This window comes from Antrostomus carolinensis, unplaced genomic scaffold (genome assembly GCF_000700745.2).
Source record: "Antrostomus carolinensis isolate BGI_N321 unplaced genomic scaffold, ASM70074v2 scaffold43706, whole genome shotgun sequence".
Classification (NCBI taxonomy): domain Eukaryota; kingdom Metazoa; phylum Chordata; class Aves; order Caprimulgiformes; family Caprimulgidae; genus Antrostomus; species Antrostomus carolinensis.
The window spans coordinates 21,605-29,560 of record NW_010320591.1 but is presented as its reverse complement, the minus strand read 5'-3'; positions in this window follow the sequence as shown (position 1 = coordinate 29,560).

Sequence of the window (7,956 nt, the reverse complement as noted above, 5' to 3'; positions counted from 1 at the left end):
TGTCCAGTTTAAAGCTAGCTTTCAAGTTCTTATTTTTTTTTAAAGGCCATTATGCTTGCTTTATACACCATCATTATACTAACTCTTGTTGATGTCACACCAAACAGATACAGCTTCAGATCAGCTTACATTGTGGTCACAGATGATAGGCTTCTGTAAATCTAAGCTAAAGTAATTGTACTTACATTTCTTGATTTTGCTTGTAATGATATTTTTTCTAGGTTTTCTTGAAATGTCAAACTTGGTTTTTCTCCTTTTCCTGTCACCTGCAATGATCTTACATATTTTTTGCTCACCCTGTTGTGGACAACACCTTTCCACACAAAGCAGGGCCAGAAATTTTCACACAGTAATTCCTGCCTCAAACCAAACGTTAACTAGACTGGTATCATATTAAAAGGCATATAATTTAAGAATTTTATAACAGAGATTTTGTAATTCATATACACACACAACACATACTTTCAAACGTAAAGGAAAATAATTTACTATTTCCTTTCTGATATACTTGTTTAATGTTATACTTCAAGAATCTTTGCAGATGTCTGGAAAAGTACTACACAAATCAGTCAACATCATGCAGGACTTCATTTTTTCTGATACACATTGAGTGTGTATATGTATGTATCTTTGTGTTTTATATCAAGAAATATAAATATACTAACAAATACACGTATAAAATATACTTATCCAGTCTGAAATCATTACTTATATGAAATCATTATATTTAGATGCTGAACAGACTACCTAATAAATAGAAATAAATCAAGGTGTGTACTATTTTATCTTCAAATTGTTCCGTTACCATCATTACTAAACAATGCTCCCCTTTTCCTCAATAGACAGATCTATTAAAACAGAGAACTAGATTTTTTTTCTTTCTTTACCAGGACTACTGAAAAACTTCCGCTTGCATCTCATCTTTTATTCTAACCATAATTTTAATTCTGCTTTGTCTGTGTGTTGGGTTGGGCGTGGGGGGGTGTTTTTGGTAGTGGGGGGAAGGGCCACCTTGTGATAAGCTTCAAAAGCTCCCCTGGCTCCAGGGTGTAACACAGCCCCAGCCCAGGCTGAGCCAATTAGCATTAGAGAAACACCTCTGTGAAACCATATTTGTGAGGGAAAGGGCTGCCTTGAAAAGAAGAAGGTGGAGAGAACCTGGAGGAGAGGCCATTGACATGAACAAAAGACAACCAGGGGCCTAAACAAAGAGAGAGCTTCATTGACAGGAGGAAGGAGGAGGAGGGGGAGGACAGAGAACCTCAGACACCCAGTTCAACCACATGGAGTAGGAGAAGGCAAAGGAGGTCCCTGCAGCCCATGGAGGTTCAATGGCAGAGCAGATACTCACATGTAGACCATGGAGGACTCCACACTGGAGCAGAGAAGCTGAGCCTGATGCCAAGTGTGACTGAATTGAGAGTCTCTCAATGCCAGAGCTGGGGTAGACCCCCAGAGTAGGGGGTGAGTCTGCAGCCCGTGGATGTCCCCATGCTGGAGCCGGGAGCTGAGCCCAAAGAGGTCCATGACTCCATGGGAAGCTTGCTCTGGAACATCTTGTTCCTGGACTTTTCATGCTGGGAAAAGCGACAACTGTGAACTGACTGCAACCCCCATTCCCTGCCCCCCGTGCCGCTGGGGGAGGGAAGGTAGAGAAATTGGGAACAAAGTGATTTGAGCTCAGGAAGAAGGGAGGGATGAGGGAAGGTGTTGTAAGATGTGGTTGTTATGTCTCATTGCATTACTCAGATGAAATGGCAACAAATTAAATTCATTTTTCTTCCCCAAGTTGAGTCTATTTTGCCTGTGACCATAACTGGTGAGTGAGCCATCCCTGTCCCCATCCTAATCCCGTGCCCCCTTTGTTGTGACTCCCATCCCATCTCACTGGGTTGGGGGGTGGTGAGTGCAGGACCACATGGTCCTACTGTGGTTAAACCACCACAGTCTGAAAGTCTGATTCTTTCAAATGCTTTAATGAAACCCGAACCCTTCCATGTTGTGCAGCCATCCTTCCTTTCAACCTTTGCTTTCAGTCAATGCTTGCATCTTCTCCTTTCCTCTTCACTAGCTTAGTTGCAGTTCTTGAGCAAGTAGTACTCCTGGTTCATGTGTCATCACCCTAAGCATAACTGTCGCAATTTGCAAACTATAAAACACTAAAGAAGAAATTCAAGCAGATGTGATTCTGTTGATCACAATGAGCTGTACCTAACTACAAACGTTCTCATGGTGGTCCTAACATTTTGTTGAACAGTTTGTATGTAAGCTGAACATTCCTTAAAACCCACATGACAGTATCATCTTCCATAATTTTTAGTGCTTTACATTATGGTATTTGCATGCTACACTAAGGGACTTAATAAATTTCTTTGCAGTACATATTTTCCACACACCTAGTTTGCTGCATAAAATTCTTTAACTTGGAAAGAAAACTGTTAAGAAAACTCATCCTACTTGAAGGATACTCATCCTACCCTACAGCAATCAAAATAAAATTTGTTACATACTATTAAAATCAATGACAGTTCTACGGATAATGCATTAAGCAGTAATTAATCAGAATTTGTCTATATCAAGAAAAAAAAAATTTATGAATTTAAAATGCACTATTATTTTTCAATATATATGGTATACAAAAAAATTCAAAATATTTTAACTCCCATAATAGAACGGCGGGTTGCCCCGAAATATGGTCTAAAATCCCAAATTTTTAATGACCTTTTTCATGTTATACATTATACATATATCAAGTATATATCATGCATAAATAAAGACACCATATGCCAAAAGGTTTGCCACAAAAGCTTTCATTCATACTGTATTTACACAGGGAGAGACTTGTATTTTGTAATTATTATGATTCACTCAAGTTCAATTAGGAAAAAAAAAAAAAGTACTTCCCTGAAGTTATGGCATTCTTACAAATTTAACATTTAAACTGTTCTATGCTCAAATTCACTTTCTGGTGCATTTTAAAACAACTATGATTCCATATGGGACACACAGAATTTGTTTGATGTTACTGCATTATCCATAGCCTTTTTTTAGAGAATATAAGAATTTCCATATTTCAGACTTAGAGTCTCATTCTATTGTTTTATTAGAAAATTTAAATTCTGAGAATGGGAAGGATTAATTCATGCAATCAGCAACTATTCTCCCATCAGCTTCTGTTGTGGCAAGATTAGGCTTCCCTTGTACACCTTTACAAAATTATTCTTACAAAACGTATTTATTTTACTCACAAAATAAAGCTGCCAATATGTCATTTATTTGTGTTTCAAGGAAACATCTTTACTGTAAAAGACTGTGCATTACAATGCTTAATACAAAAGTGGCTGAACAAAGAAACCCAGTTCTAACTGACTCTGATAAGAATACTCACAGATTTTCTGCTGTGCAAACTTTAAGTGCTTTTGCAGTCGGGCACCCAGTATGTCCTGTAGTGCTGATTCCACAGTGTATTGCCGTGCCACCGTGAGGGCTCCTCTTGCCTTCTCTGTAGCATTTTTTGCCAGACAAGCACAAAGGTGCTGAAACATTACACTATTCAAAACACCTTTAGGCCTAGTCCTGTGCATTTGTTTGTTTGGTTGGTTTTTACATACAGAAAAGTACTTTTTCAGTCCATTAGATTTTTGATTGCATAAAAATATTCAGTACTAATTGTGTGCAGATTTAAGTGTGCCTAATAAACAAACACTGAGATCAACCAGTGGCATTGCAAAGTGTGCAAAGTTAAGTATGTATTCAAATCTTCCTGGTAGTAAAACCTCCATTACAAGAAACAAGATATATAAATATATCCATAGATTAAATAGTAGGGCTTTTAGCACAAGGGCCTGGTCTTATTCTTTTTAGCCATTCCAAAGTTCCCGTTTACTTTCTTGGGTCCTCTATAAGTTGGATGAGGATTTCAGAAACAACACAAAACACCACACAGAAAAATTTTTATATTATCTATTTTTTAGCATTCCTACACAGTATTAATGTCTCTACAAACCTATTCAAACTGATCAACATTCAGAGCTTGGGGTTCTTCCTCCGTGTTTGTTGGTACAACCTCACATTCAGGTCACAATTAAAACTAAATAGCAGCCTTAGCATTTGCCTTACTTTTATCAATGTAAGGGATAATGTTGTATGGCTTTTGTCTCATATTCTTAAGGAAACAAAAGAGTTCACAAAAATTATATGAGACAAATGAGACAGTTTTAAGATCAAATTTTATTGAAAAATTAAAACTGCATTGCATATCCTCTTTATAACTTCAACATTTCTTAAACCACAAAACAGAGATTCTGTTTAAAAAATCTCTTCATATTTGTCCCCATTCAAAAAACAGATTATGGACTAAGTCAATGATGATTTTAAAATCCTGGGTTATTCTCAAGGCCCCTGGTTCTGTTGTTCTGTCTGTTGTGAATGGTACAATCTAACTATCTTCTCTAAAAAGTACCTTTAGTAATACAATCAGAATTTTTCTCATTCAAAATCAACAGCTGCTGTTGATTTTTATCCAATGGTCAGTCTTTTCTAAATAAACTATATCTGTTAATAAGCACTGCAGCTACATGTTCAGCTAACATCTTGCTTATTGTTGATTTGATCTGAATACACCCACACAAAATTACAGTGATTGTCCATGTGATTTTAAAAGCAAAATTGCTACCTTAGAATATATTTTAAACCTCAGAAAAACAAAGCTACTCACCTGGAATTGCAGTGCATTGAATTAGTCATAGAATTAGTTCTGTATATCCATACTTCCTGATCTCTTACAGTCAACAGTGTATGTATTAAAAAGGCAGGAAAATGCCAGGTAAGCTTTCGTCTGAGAAGCTGTAACATATTACTCAGATGAGAATTACCTACTGAGAAGAAAATACAGATGAGTTTTCTCACTGATGACTGTAACTGCTCTGTTAAAATCAAGTCGGAAATTAATGAGCCCCGTGCCTGTGGAAGCAGGTACATGTAATAGGGAAACACTCCAGAGTCTGATCTTAGAATCAAAAGCTCTGCAAAAATCTAACTGTAGGCAATATCTGTGTCAAGACACAACAATACAGAAAGGCAAGATAAAATAGAGAGAGTAGGAAGATAAATTTAAATTCCCTGTCTTTAGAGAAAACATCTCTGTGATAATTGTCTCACTTCTGAAACAGGCAGGAAGAGGTCCATTTTTCCCACCTAGCTGCAAACCATCAGTGGCAATAGGTAGAACCTCTCATGCTTTTGACCTCCAAAACACATGATATTCAGTGAAATGAAGAAGCAGAAATTTTAGTGAGCAAAATATTATTTATGTGCTGAAGAGGTCTAGATCTATTTCTGACTACACCACAGGACTGTCCAAGGTTTGCTGTATGAGTGCCAGTAAGCCATATAATGGTTTTCCTTGTAGTTTCTTCATCAGTTACATCAGGATGATTCTCTTTAACTAGTTTATATGCTGCTAGAAGATATAACATTTCAAATACAAGAAATTATTATTAGAATATTGAAATGGTGATCTGGATACAAGGTCCATGGTGTTAAAATATTAAGATTAGAGGATTAAGGGTAAATTGGGATCTTTAGTATTACTGTTGCTGAAATATCTTGACTATGGAGGTGGAGGAAGTCAGAAATTCCCACCTAAGAACCAGGTGAAGAAATCACAAGGACCATGGTGCTGCTTGTGTAGATGATGTAAAATCCCCTAGTGAAGCTAGGTCAGCAGTTATACATCTTTGCACTGATCACGCTAGTTCATATTGTTTCTCATAAACAAGAAGGGCTGAGGGAAACCTTTCAATCTTCTGTAGCTGCCCTTTGAATAAAGTAAAACTGTGACGGAGACCAGATTTCAGGCAGAAGGTTGTGAATTGAAATGTGACATGTACTTCCTCTTCAAAACAAATTTCTTTCTGCACATTACGAAGAACTCTCAATGAGAGGTCCTCTAGTTCTGATGAGTAGCTTATATCTATAAAGAATGGCATTTAATATTATGGAAGTTGATACTGAAGTCAATGTTCACACTGACTACTTCTGTATTGCAGGCCTCAGGTCCCACAGCATGGATGTTTACATCAAGAAATGTTAATTATTGAAGACAGGGTGAGATATCAGGCTTATAATTAAGGAAGACTGAGGTTTAAGATCAAGAAGGCAAGAAACCAACTACACTGTCTTGAGGAAAATAACCTAACGAAAGAAATAATTCACTGCTGAGATTACTGGGTGGTTTCATGGCAAAAAAGTAATCATGTAGATGATGTTTTCAAAGTCATAAATCTAAAAGACAGTGATAAATTTATAATAATTTTTAGACTCAAATAATCTCATTAAAAAGTTTTACAGATTACAGAAGAGTGATAAGCAATAGTCATATGGAAAGCTGGAAAGGCTGTGCTATATGATACGGCATTTACCATGACAGCTTCTTCCTTCTCCCTGCTCTGACCCAGCCATTGATGTGAGACAGCATCCTCAGAAGACAACCAGTGGAACCTGCAGTATGGAAATCTCCCCTGGCTGTAGTTGTCCTTCCACAGGACTGAAAGGAGCCAGGGAAGGTGCAAAAACTGCATAGCATGGCTGTATTTCACTGAATGTTTCTAAAATAATTTAATTTTATTACTGATTTGGGGGGAAAAAAAAGGAAAAAAACAGTTAATTAGACTTGCATAGGAAGATAGCTATAGAATCATGTATGAAAATATTTGAAATTAGTATATTCCATTTATCATCATGACAGTAACTCAGTAGACAGAGGATTATTGAATCTTCATTTTGTTCCACTACTCTGCTTCCATTATGGAGTTTTCCACGTCGGAGGATTGATTATCTAATGATTAAAACTGAACAAGCTGCAGATGACTCTGGTGTCTATACCCTGGAAATTCTAGCTGGTTTAAATTGTTGTGACAAGCTGTATTTAAAGATTCTGAGATTACTTTTGTTTTTATTTATTTTATAAGCTCCAAACACATAGTGAATTCCATTTCACTAAAAGAATGGTGTGGGTTAAAACTCCTGCAGAAATGCTATAGATCTTCAGGAATCTTCCCACAGAATTTAGTTAAAATGGTCATAGAGATTAGTCCTGAAAAACAACTCAAAAACAGGGGCCTTGGTTAACAACCGACATTCACTAGAAAAGCATTCAGAACACTGGACAGTCTGACATTACAATAAATAAAACTGAAAATTCTAATAGATTAAAAGGATCTTATCATTTGACAGTTTATACACAATGTTAGAATTCCTTATATTCAGTAAAATTATCTGTAAGTTATTATTTTAAGGGCACTAGGATTTAAATGAAAGTGTCAACTAATATTTTGTACTTTTTCTTTGGCTCACAAAGACGATATAATACCATAAACATTATTTAGAACTTCAATAATATATAAATAGGATACATTACAAACGGAAGAAAATACAAGACAACTCTTCAGCATGGTAAATCTCTGCATATAAATAAGCAAATATTTCATATACCTACAATTCAACAGATATCTTGCTGTAAAACTACATTTAAATCCTTTTACACAAAGTCATTTAACAATAATATACACAATCTACACAAATTAACCTCTAAAAATACAGCAATAATATACCTGTTACGACGACTCTGCTACTATCATCCCCTGATGTGACACTAAAGGGGAAATACAACTATTTTACTGGAAGGTGCTGTTAGAGATTGTTGTTTCGTACGTGAGAGAAGCACCAACAATAAGATTTAATACCATTATACATTTTATTTAGCTCCTAAGAATCTACATTTTAGAAATGTTTTTATATGTCTATTTTTACCTGGCAGAAAAATCTGTAGCACATTATCCACATCATTAGTTTTTGAAGGAAAAGTTAATTGTCTTAAAGTGGAAAACATGCTGTGGCTTAGATCTAAGTTTATAACCACTTTATATATATATATATGTATGTATATATATATAT